The 12,918-nt window shown below is 38.2% G+C and overlaps 1 pseudogene; it reads left to right on the top strand.

Annotated features, from left to right (window-relative positions):
- Positions 1-7,709: 7,709 nt before the first annotated feature.
- Positions 7,710-12,043, top strand: LOC122692766 (annotated as a pseudogene).
- The last annotated feature ends 875 nt before the right edge of the window (positions 12,044-12,918 follow it).

The following is a 12,918-nucleotide window of genomic DNA, read 5'->3' on the forward strand; positions in this document are numbered from 1 at the left end:
ACTGTAGAGTCAATTTATAAAAAAAAAGGAAATATTTAAAAACAATGGTACAATTTGATTCTGAGAGATTCTGTATGGGAAAAAATTAGGGTCTTACATTCTAGATTGTTTTATTTCCAAAAAATTACTTATTTTTGGCTGGGCTGGGCCTTCATTGCTACAAGCAGGCTTTCTCGAGTTGCAGCAAGTGGGGGGCTACTGTTCATTGCAGTGCATGGGCTTCTCATTTTGTGGTTTCTCTCGTTGCTGAGCACTGGCTCTAGAGCACAGGTTTCATTAGTTGTGGCAAATGGATCTAGTTATCCCTCCGCATGAAGGTTCTTCCTGTACCAGAGATTGAACCCAGGTCCTCTGCACTGACAGGTGAATTCTTAACCACTGGACCACCAGCGAAGTCCCCTAGATTGCTTTATGTTACTCAGTTATAGTCTTTTGCTCCCCCTTCAGTGTGACACATAGAAAGAGCATGGATTTTGCAGTCAGTAGATTCAGACTTAAATCCTGATTCTATAACTTGAAAGTTGTGTCACGTTGAATGAGTTACCAAATGTCTCTGTACCTCACTTTCTTTAGGAGTGAAATAGAGATGATGGGCTTTACATTGGGCTTTATATAATGGGCTTTACATTCCAGCCCATAATGAAGTGTCTGACCCAGGACTCAAGATGTGTTAAACAAATAACTGAAAAGTGTCAGGAATGTTCCTGGTACATGGCCTGCATTTAATGATAAATCTTCTACACACTTATGTATGCCTGGTAATTTTTGATTGGATGTCAGTCTTCATAAATTTTACCTTGTGGGTGATGGATATTTTTGTGTTTCTATAAATATTCTTGAGTTTTATTCTGTGATGAAGTTAAGCTACCTAGATATCTTTTGTGAACATTAACAAAAATGTAATTTCAAACTTAATGAAAAGCTTCAAGAATAGTACAAGGAACTTTAATGTACAATTTCCTCTGATTTACCAATTGCTAACATTTTTTCACTGTTTATCAAAATCTCTCTTTTTCTCTATTTCTCTATGAATTGAGAGTAAATTGTAGCCCAGGTGCCCTTATACCTCTAAAGTGTTCAGTGTGTATTTCTTAAGGACAAACACACTTTTTATTACATTGATAGTAGTAGTATCAAAATAGAAAATTTAGTATTGTTGAAATATTATTTAATCTTCTGGTAATATTTCAATTTTACTACTTGTCCAAATAATGTTCATTATAATAATTTTTTTCTGGTTTGGAAGACCGGATGAGAATCTCTTTTCATTGAAGTCTGTTCCTCAACCTTTATTTTTTTTAATTTTTATTTTTGCTGTGCTGACAGACCCTTGTCAGTGCAGGGGAGAAGTCCCAACTTCTGAACCACCAGGGAATGCCCCTTCAACCTTTATTTGTTTTTGAAGCCATTGGCAGATTTGGCAAATCCTAGTCACTCATTTTTTTATACCGAATGTCTCTGTACTTCACTTTCTTCATGAGTGGAATGGAGGTAATACCTTACATTCCAGCCCATAGTAAGTGCCTGACCCAGAACTCAAGATTTGTTAAACAAATGACTGAATAACATCAGAAATGTTCCTAGTACATTGCCTGCATTTAATGATAAATCTTCTGCACATCTATGTATGCCAGGTAATTTTTAAAAAATTAACCTATTTTTAATTGGAGAATAATTGCTTTACAATATTGTGTTGGTTTCTGCCATACATCAACATTAATCAGCCATAGGTATATACATGTCCTGTCCTCTTTAACCACCCTCCCATCTCCCACCCCATCCTATCCCTCTAGGTTGTCACAGAGCACTGGTTTGAGTTCCCTGAGTCCTACACCGAATTCCCACTGGCTATCTATTTTACATATGGTAATACATGTGTTTCCATGCTACTTTCTCCATTGGTCCCACCCTCTTCTTCCCTCCTGTGTCCACAAGTCTGTTCTCTATGTCTGCATCTCCACTGCTGCCCTACAAGTTGGTTCATCAGTATCATCTTTCTAGATTCTATATATGCATGTTAATATAAGATATTTGTCTTTCTGACTTCATATAATAGGCTCTAGGTTCATCCACCTCATTAGAACCAACTCAAAAGCATTCCTTTTTTTTAAATAGCCGAGTAATATTCCATTGTGAATAAGTACCACAACTTCTTTATCCATTCATCTGTTGATGGACATCTAGGTTGCTTCCATGTCCTATCTCCTGTAAATAGTGCTGCAATGAACATTGTGGCTCATGTCTTTTCAATTATGGTTTCTCAGGGTGCATGCCCAGTAGGTGGGATTGCTGGGTCACATGGTAGCTTTATTCTTAATTTTCTAAGGACTCTCCGCACTGTCTTCAATAGTGGCTGTGTCAATTTGCATATCCACCAACAGTGCAAGAAGATTCCCTTTTCTCTACATTATCTCCAACGTTTATTGTTTGTAGATTTTGATGATGGCCATTCTGACCAGTGTGAAATGGTAGCTCATTGTAGTTTTGATTTGCATTTCTCTAGTAATGAGTGATGTTGGTCATCTTCTCATGTATTTGTTAACCATTTGTATGTCTTTGGAGGAATGTGTGTTTAGGTCTTCTGCCCACGTTTTGGTTGGGTTGTTTGTTTTTTGGGTATTGGGTTACATGAGTTGCTTGCAAATGTTGGAGATTAATCCTTTGTCAGTTGTTTCATTTGCTGTGATTTTCTCCCATTCTGAGGGTTGTCCTTTCACCTTGTTTATAGTTTCCTTTGCTGTGTGAGAGCCTTTAAGTTTAATAAGGTCCCATTTGTTTATTTTTATTTATTTTCTATTACTCTGGAGGTGGGTCATAGAGGATCTTACAGTGATTTATGTCTGAGAGTGTTCTGCCTATGTTCTCATCTAAGAATTTTATGGTTTCTGCCTGGTAATTTTTGATTGGATGTCAGTCTCTGTAAATTTTACTTGTCAGTACTGGATATTTTTGTGTTCCTATAAACATTCTTGAGTTTTCTTCTGTCATGAAGTTAGGTTACTTAGGAATCTTTTGTGTACATTTGAAAAGTATATAATTCCAAACTTAATGAAAAGCTGCAAGAATAATATAAGAAACTTTTATGTGCATTTTCCTCTGACTCATCAATTGATAACATTTTGCCACCCTTTATCAGAGTCTCTCTTTTTCTCTATTTCCCTGAATTAGATAAATTGTTTGAGAATTAATTGTAGCCTTGGTGTCCTTATACCTCTAAAATGTTCAGTGAGTATTTCCAAAGAAGGACACTTTTTATTACCTTGAGAGTAATATTATCAAAATAGAAAAATTTAGTATTGATATTATTTAATCTTTTGGTAATATTTCCATTTTGGTAGTTGTCCAAATAATGTTCATTATCATAATTTTTTTTTTGGTTTGGAAGACTAGATGAGAGTCTCTTTTAATTGAAGACTGTTCCTCAACCTTTATTTTTTTTATTTAACTTTTTTTTTTTTTTTTTGCTGTGCTGACAGACCCTTGTCAGTGCAGGGGAGGAGTCCTAATCACTGGACTACCAAGGAATTCCTCTTCAACCTTTGATTTGTTTTTGAAGCCATTGGCAGATTTGGCAAATTCCTAGCCATTCATTTTGTATACTAGATATCTTTGTACCTCACTTTCTTTATGAGTGGAATGGAGGTAATGCTTTACATTCCAACTCATAATGAAGTGCCTGACCCAGAACTCAAGATTTGTTAAACAAATGACTGAATAACATCAGGAATGTTCCTGGTATGTTGTCTGCATTTCATGATAAATCTTCTACACACCTATGTATGCCAGGTAATTTGTTTTTAAATTTATTTTTAATAGAAGGATAATTACAATATTGTGTTGGTTTCTGCCATACATCAACATGAATCAGCCATAGGTATATATATGTCCCCTTCCACTTGAACCTCCCTCCCACCTCCCACTGCATCCCACTCCTCTGGGTTGTCACAGAACACTGGTTTGGGCCCCCTGAGTCATATAGCCAATTCCCACTAGCTATCTATTTCACACGTGGTGATATATATGTTTCCATACTACTTTCTCCATTAGCCCCACCCTCTCCTTTCCCCTCTGTGTCCTCAAGTCTGTTCTCTCTGTCTGCATTTCCATTGCTGCCTTGCAGATAGGTTTATCAGTACCATCTTTCTAGATTCCATACCTAAGCATTAATATACAATATTTGTCTTTCTCTTTCTGACATACTTCACTTTGTATAATAGGCTCTAGGTTTGTCCACCTCATTAGAATCTCATTCCTTTTTATAGCTGAGTAATGTTCCATTGTGAATAAGTACCACAACTTCTTTTTTTTTTTTTTTAATTTTATTTATTTTTTTTTTCCAGTGGGTTTTGTCATACATTGATATGAATCAGCCATGGATTTACATGTATTCCCAATCCCGATCCCCCCTCCCACCTCCCTCTCCACCCGATTCCTCTGGGTCTTCCCAGTGCACCAGGCTGGAGCACTTGTCTCATGCATCCCACCTGGGCTGGTGATCTGTTTCACCATAGATAGTATACATGCTGTTCTTTTGAAATATCCCACCCTCACATTCTCCCACAAAGTTCAAAAGTCTGTTCTGTATTTCTGTGTCTCTTTTTCTGTTTTGCATATAGGGTTATCGTTATCACCTTTCTAAATTCCATATATATGTGTTAGTATGCTGTAATGTTCTTTATCTTTCTGGCTTACTTCACTCTGTATAATGGGCTCCAGCTTCATCCATCTCATTAGGACTGGTTCAAATGAATTCTTTTTAATGGCTGAATAATATTCCGTGCTGTATATGTACCACAGCTTCCTTATCCATTCATCTGCTGATGGGCATCTAGGTTGCTTCCATGTCCTGGCTATTATAAACAGTGCTGCGATGAACATTGGGGTGCATGTGTCTCTTTCAGATCTGGTTTCCTCAGTGTGTATGCCCAGAAGTGGGATTGCTGGGTCATATGGCAGTTCTATTTCCAGTTTTTTAAGAAATCTCCACACTGTTTTCCATAGCGGCTGTACTAGTTTGCATTCCCACCAAGTACCACAACTTCTTTATCCATTCATCTGTTGATGGACATCTAGGTTGCTTCCATGTCCTAGATCTTGTAAATAGTGCTGCAGTGAACATCGGGGTCCATGTGTCTTTTTCAATTATGGTTTCCTCAGGGTAGATGCCCAGTAGTGGGATTGCTGGATCATATGGTAGTTTTATTCTTAGTTTTTTAATGACTCTCTATACTGTTCTCCATAGTGGTGTATCAGTTTGCATTCCCACCAACAGTGCAAGAGGATTCTCCACAACCTCTCCAGCTTTTATTGTTTGTAGACTTTTTTTTTTGTTTGTTTGTTTGTAGACTTTTTGATGATGGCCATTCTGACTGGTGTGAGATGATAGCTCATTGTAATTTCGATTTGCATTTCTCTAATAATGAGTGATGTTGAGCATCTTCTCATGTGTTTGTTAACCATCTGTATGTCTTTGGAGAAATGTGTGTTTAGGTCTTTTGCCCAATTTTTGGTTGGGTTGTTTGTTTTTCAAGTATTGAGTTGCATGAGCTGCTTGTAAATGTTGGAGATTAATTCTTTGTCAGTTGTTTCATTTGCTATGATTTTTTTTACCATTCTAGGGTGGTCTTTTCTCCTTGTTTACAGTTTCCTTTGCTATGTAAAAGCTTTTGAATTTAACTAGGTCTCATTACATTATTTTTGCTTCCATTACTCTAGGAGGTGGATCATAGAGAATCTTGTTGTGATTTATATTATAGAATGTTCTGCCTCTGTTTTCCTCTAAGTGTTTTATAGTTTCTACCTGTAATTTTTGATTGGATGTCAGTTATTGTAAGTTTTTCCTTGTTGGGTGCTGGATATTTTCATGTTCCTGTAAATATTCTTGAGTTTTATTCTGTGATGAAGTTAAGTGAGTAACTTAATCTTTTGTGAACATTAAAAATATATGTAATTCCAAACTTAAAGAAAAGCTTCAAGAATAGTACAAGGAACTTTTATGTACATTTTCCTCTGATTCACCAATTGATAACATTTTGCTACACTTTATCAAAGCCTCTTTTTTTCTCTATTTCTCTATGAATTATTTGAGAGTAAATTGTAGCCCAGGTGCCCTTGTACCTCTAAAGTGTTCAGTATGTATTTCCAAAGAACAAGGACACTTTTTATTACATTAGTAGTAATATTATCAAAATAGAAAAATTTAATATTGATTCAATAGTATTTAATTTTCTGATAATGTTTTGACTTTACTAGTTGTCTAAAAAATATTTGTTATAACAATTTTTTTAATAATCTAATAAAAATCTCTTTTAACCAAAGACTGTTGCTCAACCTTAACTTTTTTTAATCTTTTTTTTTTTTTTTTAACTGCGCTGACAGACCCCTGTCATTGCAGGCACAGAGTCCCAACCACTGGACCACTAAGGAATTCCCCTTCAACTTTTATTTGTCTTCGAAACCATTGACAAATTTGACAAGTACTAGTCACTCATTTTGTATACTGGCCCTTAATTTTGGTCTTTATTTTTTCATGATTAAATTCATATTATGAACCTTTGGCAGGAAAATCACAGAGGCATTGTTTTGTTCTTCTTAGTGTATCGTTTCAGGAAGTACCAGATATCATTTGACCAATTATTGGTGGTGTTAACTTTGAACAGATGGTTAATAGTGTGGAAGTTCTTCCAGAATTCTTCATTGTGAAGTTATTTCCCTTTGTAATGAACACAGGTTCCCTCCTACTTAATTTACTTTCTTATCTTGGATTCCAACAGAGCTTGACCTCCAGTTCTCCAACCTCAGTGACTGCTCCTAATTGTGTCCTCCTCATCTCCCCGACTTCCAAATGTTGGAGCTCAGTCCTTGAATCAATTCTCTTTTCTCTAGTATTCTTTCCCTAGTTGATCTCTTCCAGACCTATGGCTTTGTTTATTTCTTTATTTTTGGCTGCCCTGAGTCTTTGTCTCTGCCAGCAGGCTTTCTCTAGTTGTGGCAAGTGAGGACTCCTCTTTCTTGTGGTGTGCAGGCTACTCATTTTGGTGGCTTTTATTGCAGAGCACGGGCCCTAGGTGCCCAGTCTTCAGTAACTGCCTCACACGGGCTCGGGAGTTGTGGTGCATGGGCTGAGTTCCTCCAGGGCACGTGGGATCTTTCCAGACCAGGGATCCAGCCTGTGACCCCTGCATTGGCAGGCAGATTCTTGTCCACTGTACCACCAGGAAAGTTGAGCCTTAGGGCCGTAAATACCATATACTGATGACGCCCAAATTTATCACTCTACTCCAAGCTCTCCCCTGAGTTCCGGACTGTAATCAAACTTAATAAATCCAAAACAGAACTCTTGATATCACAATCCACAACTGCTCTCCCCCAGGCTTCTCCTCAGACAATGAAACACACATAGTTTTCCATTATCTGGATCCTCTCAAATTCTTAAGTTCTACTTCTGCCATTTTGCTTTCCTTTTTCTGCTTCCTCTGTGCTCACTTCTTGCTCTTTCTCAGTGTATCAAGTTTATGTCACCTCAGGGCCTTTGCACTTACTGTTTCCCCATCCTCTTCTCCCTCTGCCTATATTGATGTGGCTTGCCCCTGTCTTAGTCTGTTTAGGTTACTTTCACAAAAGCATCACAGGCTGGGTAGCTTATAAACAGTAGAAAAAACAATCGCTCACAGTTCCGAAGCCTGGAAGTCTGAGATCAGGGTGCCAGCATGGTCAAGTGGCAGCCCTTGTCCAGGTCTGAGACTTCTTGTGTCTTCAAGTGGTGAAAAGGACTAGGGAGTTCTGAGATCTCTCTCTCTCTTTTTAAAGATATTTATTTATTTGGCTCCACCAAGTATTAGTTGCAGCATGGACTCTTCAATCTTCATTGAGGCGTGCAGGCTTTTTAGTTGGGGCAGTTGGGATCTAGTTCTCTGATCAGAGATTGAACCTGGGTTTCCTGCATTAGGAGCATGGAATCTTAGCCACTAGACGACCAGAGAATTCCCTGTAGTATATCCTTTATCAGTACACTAATCCCATCCATGAGGGGTCCACCCTTATGACCAGATCATCCCCAAAGATCCCACCTGCCACTATCATCACCTTTGGCAACATATGAATTGGGTGGGGGGACATGTTCAGGTGTGTCCTCATATTAGTTAGGCTTCAGTTCAAATATCACCAGTCCAGAGAGTCCTTTCCTGACAAATTTGTCTAAATTACCAGCCTCTTACCCAATTGGCTTATCCAGCTTAATTTTTTTCTTTATAGTAATTATTACTGTCTGAAATATTATGTTGTTTGTGTTTCTAGAATCAGCTTTCCCCACGAGCATATCAGCTCAGTGAGAATGAAGGATTTGGTCAGTTTCGTTCAAAACCATGTCCCCAGTGCCTGGGAGAATGCCTGACGTCAAGTGGAATATTAATAAATACTTGTTGAATCATTGACTGAATGAGTGAATTGAATGGGATCAGAGGCTGGTCTGCTTAAAAGTCTAGAGTCTTAAGACTGGAATTTGAAGGCATCTCAAATTTGGTTGACTAAATTAAAAAAGAAAACACACTGTTTGATTCCATTTACATGATGTTCAGGAACAGCCTATGTGAATCTAAGGTGATAAAAGTCACAGTAGTCATTACTGAAGCCTGAGCATCTACAGCCCATGTTCTGCAACAGAAGCCACCGCATTGAGAAGCCCACACATCACAACTAGAGACTAGCCCCTGTTCACTGCACTTAGAGAAAGCCCATACACAGCAGTGAGAACTCAACACAGCCCAAAATAAAGAAATGTAATTAAAAAGCAGCAGATGGTAAAGGGTGGTCAACATATATGACACAACGGAGTCATGGCTTGGGGTAATGAATAAGGGATGATGTTAAAGAGTTTTAGAAGTCCTTTTTATTGCCTGGTTAAAAGCTTTCATCCTTCCTGCAGTGTAAGGATACAGAAGAAGATCAGAAATGGCGGGTCTTTGAAGTGTCTTTTAAGAAATTATAAATTTTGAATTTCCCCAGTGGTGCAGTGGATAAGAATCTGCCTGCCAAGACAGGGGGCATGAGTTCAATCCCTGGTCTCGGAAGATCCCAGGTGCCCCAGAGCCCGTGTACCCACAACTACTAAGCCTGTGCTCTGCAACAAGAGAAGCCAACACAATAAGCCTGTGTGCTGCAATGAAGAATAGCCCCTGCTTACCTCAACTTGAGAAAACAGCCCATGCACTAACGAAGACCAGCACAGCCAAAAATAATAAATTAATTAAAACAAAAAAGAAATTTTAAATTTCAAAATATTTCCAGAGGCACAGAAAAGCTGCAAATGTTACAGTTTTATTTACCCTTCACCTGAATTCTCTTAATGAGAACATCTTGTGTAAGCACAGTATAAAGTTCAAACCTAAAATAGTAAACAAAATAAAACAAAAAGAACTAAAATACTGTTGGTGCAACACTCTTAGCTAAACCACAGACATTATTTATTTATATTTCACAGCTCTTCCACTATATTCTTTTTCTATTCTATTCCATGATGCCATCCAATATCTCGCGTTGCATTTATTTTTTGTGTTTTCTAAATCTCCTCTCTTTTGTAATAATTATTCAGTCTTTTAAGACCTTGACATTTAAAAAAAGTACTTGTCAGTTACTTGTAGAATGTGCCTCAGTCTGATATTTTTAAAAATATTTCCCTGATTTTTCTGATATTTCTTTTCTGGTTTCTCTTATGGTTATATTGGGGTTGTGCATTTTTGGCAAGAATAGTACAGAAATGACGTGCCTTTCTTAGTTCATCCTATCAGGGGATACACGATGCTGCCCTCTGATATGTCTTATTACTGATAATGTCAACTCTGATCACTTGGTTAAGGTTTCTTTACTGTAAAGCTACTATATTTTTCTTTGCAATAATAAATATCTGAAAGAATATATTTAAGACTATGTAAAATTCTGTTTCTCTTCGAACTTTTGCCCATGAATGTTGGCATCCATCAGTGGATCTCACACACAATTATTACTGTGGTGTTTGTTCTAAAAATGATTTTCTGTTTCCCTCACTCCTTCTATATTTATTTGTTAATATTTAAAAATATTTACATTTATTTATTTGGCCACAACAAGTCTTCATTGCATGAAGAATTTTTAGTTGCGAAATGCAGGCTCTAGTTCCCTGACTGGGGATTGAACCCAGGCACTCTGCGTTGGGAGCCACTGGACCACCCCCTTCTAACTTCTAATTTATTAACTGGAATTCTTCCGTAAGGTAGAACCGTCTCTTCTTCCCAGTTTTTTATTTAGCCAATAGTTTATATCACTATGGTGTCTTATCCAAGAGACCATTTATTTTATTTCATGGATTATAATCCAATATTTTATTTTGTTGCTCAAACTGTTTCAACTTTGTCATTGTGACCTCCTTCAGATTGGCTCCTGTTTCTTTTTGACATGCCCCATCTTTTTTCAACTACTTTTTTTCTGGCATCATAAATTGTTCTTATATTTTCCCTTCCCCAGCCCTAGAATCAGCCACTTCCCTAAGAAGTCTTGCTTCCTTTTATTGGAAGGTGGTATTTAGACACCAAGATCTGGATACTAGCTGTGCTCATTGCTACTGGGATATCCTTGCTTACTGACCCTCTCAGCAGATAGAGTTTGATTTCTCTCTCTCAAAAACAATTCATATTGATATCTCTGATTTCAGTCTAACACACAGGTTCCATTCTAGCTTCCTCTATTTGAAAATTCTTTCCTTGATAGCAAAAATTTGGCTCTCATTTTTACACTATATTTACTTATGTGTTCAACCCTCATATGTATATAAATAGTCTCACAATAGCTAACCCATACCCAGTGAGAAATACATTTAGACTGAGAGAACTTCATACAAACAATTCTTTCTTTAAATTATTTTTTATTGAAATATAGTTTATTTGCAATGGTCTGTTAGTTTCTGCTGTGTGGCAAAGCGAATCAGTTATACACACACATATATCCACTCTTTTTTAGGTTCTATTCCCACTGAGTCATTGTGCTGTACGCCTGAAATGAACACAACATTGTAATTTAACTACACTTCAATTAAAAAACAATTGGGAGGACTTGGTGATGGAACAAGCACTTAGATGACTTGTCCGACCCCCTGAACTGCAGCTGGCCAGGTTCCTCTGTCCGTAGGATCCCCCAGGCAAGAATAGGGGGAGTGGGTTGCTATTTCCTCCTCCAGGGGATCTTCCCGACCCACGGACTGAACCTGTGTCTTCTGTATCTCCTGCATTTTCGAGCAGATTCTTTATCACTGAATCACCTGGGCGGTCCATTAATAGCATGTGAAACACATTAAAAAAAAAAAAAACCCTGGGAGGTGGTTGGGAAGAGCGGACCCTTGTAGAATCCCCATCTAGCCCTGGGGCCAGAGGTTTTCTGTCTCAGATGGACACGGGCTAGGGGCATCAACAGGGTAGCGGACCGCTTGAAGGCACAGAGACACTACTGACTGGCCTTCGTTGCCTGGAATCTCTGAGGCGTCAGAGCCTGCAGCTGGAGACCTGGGTGGAGTTTATTTGGCATTGAGCTTTGAGGCGGTCATTAAGAACATAATGTTCAAAACACATTTGAAGGAACAAACGCAAGAATTTTGGTCCAATTAATTTCTTGGTAAATGTAGCTGGAATTAATAGAGATAAACTCTTAGTAAGGAAAAATGCTGAGAATATGCTATCTCCACTTCATACTAACCTCCTGGGCTCCTTGCTGACCTATAGAGCTTCCGTGAAGACAATGATTAAACAGCAGAGATGGTCCATTGTGAACGCAGGAGGTGTTATTGGTTTCAGAGGAAATTCTGGCCAGTTTATGCACAGTGCTAATAAAGGAGAATTAGTCAGATTTTCACACGCTCTTGCTAAAGAAGTAGCAAGAAAGAAAATTAGGGTAAATGTAGTTGTACCAGGATTTGTTCACATGGATATGACAAAAAGACTTGAAAGGAAAACATTGAAAGCAAAATATTCCTCTTGGGAGGTTTGGAGACCCCCTTGATGTGGCCCATGTAGTTGTATTTCTTTTATTTACTTATTTTTAAAATAATCTGGATATTTATTAGAGAATTATCTAGCTTACTTTCAACATACTAACATTAAAAGAAAAGAGAAATAGAGCAGAGAGTATATCACCAAACTGGATTTTGAGCAATTAAACTTAAACAGTATCACAACATATGTGGAGTCCCAATTGGGAAAGTGAAGTGTCCCAGGCAGCACATGGGTGAGAATTCAAAGATGGCAGTCCTGGGTTCCATTTATAATCCCAGGACGGATGCAAATCATTATCACCATCAATCTGTAACCAACTGCAGCTCTGGTTTCATATTAATGCTGTTTGTTTTGTTGTGTAAAACTTGGAATGTAGTTAAGCCTAGGGCTCGGTAGGCCAGGCCCCCTCCAGGGGCTCAACTATCTCAAGATGTCTCCCCCATTTTACCTATGGTGCTGCAAGTCTTGCACTCATAGCAGGCAGTCACTCACAGTCACTCCCAGTTAGGGCAGTGTCCAGGCAGATTAGAAGCAAGGTCAGAGGTCTGCCCTGCTTTGTCCTTGAGGCCTAAACAAGATTATTCATGTAATTTCCCTAACAGTCAGCCCCAGGATTGCTTAGGCTGAAGAACATAGGAACAAGGCAAAATAACATAAGCAGTCTTACTAATTCTATAAGTAACAATGTAGGTTTTAGTGAAAACAGTCCATTCACAGTTACTGATGGAGTGTTCCAATAAGCAGAGTTCTCAAACTTGAGAAGTTGTTTCATACAGCAGTCCTTCCATTGCCTCTGTCAGTAAATGGGTACAGTTATCAAAGTCCAGATAATCTAACCACCTTTGTAAGAGTCTATGATTTTATGCTTCTATTGGCCAACAGCAGGGCAGGTGAACACTTGGGT

The sequence above is a fragment of the Cervus elaphus genome, chromosome 4 (assembly GCF_910594005.1).
Source record: "Cervus elaphus chromosome 4, mCerEla1.1, whole genome shotgun sequence".
In the NCBI taxonomy this organism is placed as follows: domain Eukaryota; kingdom Metazoa; phylum Chordata; class Mammalia; order Artiodactyla; family Cervidae; genus Cervus; species Cervus elaphus.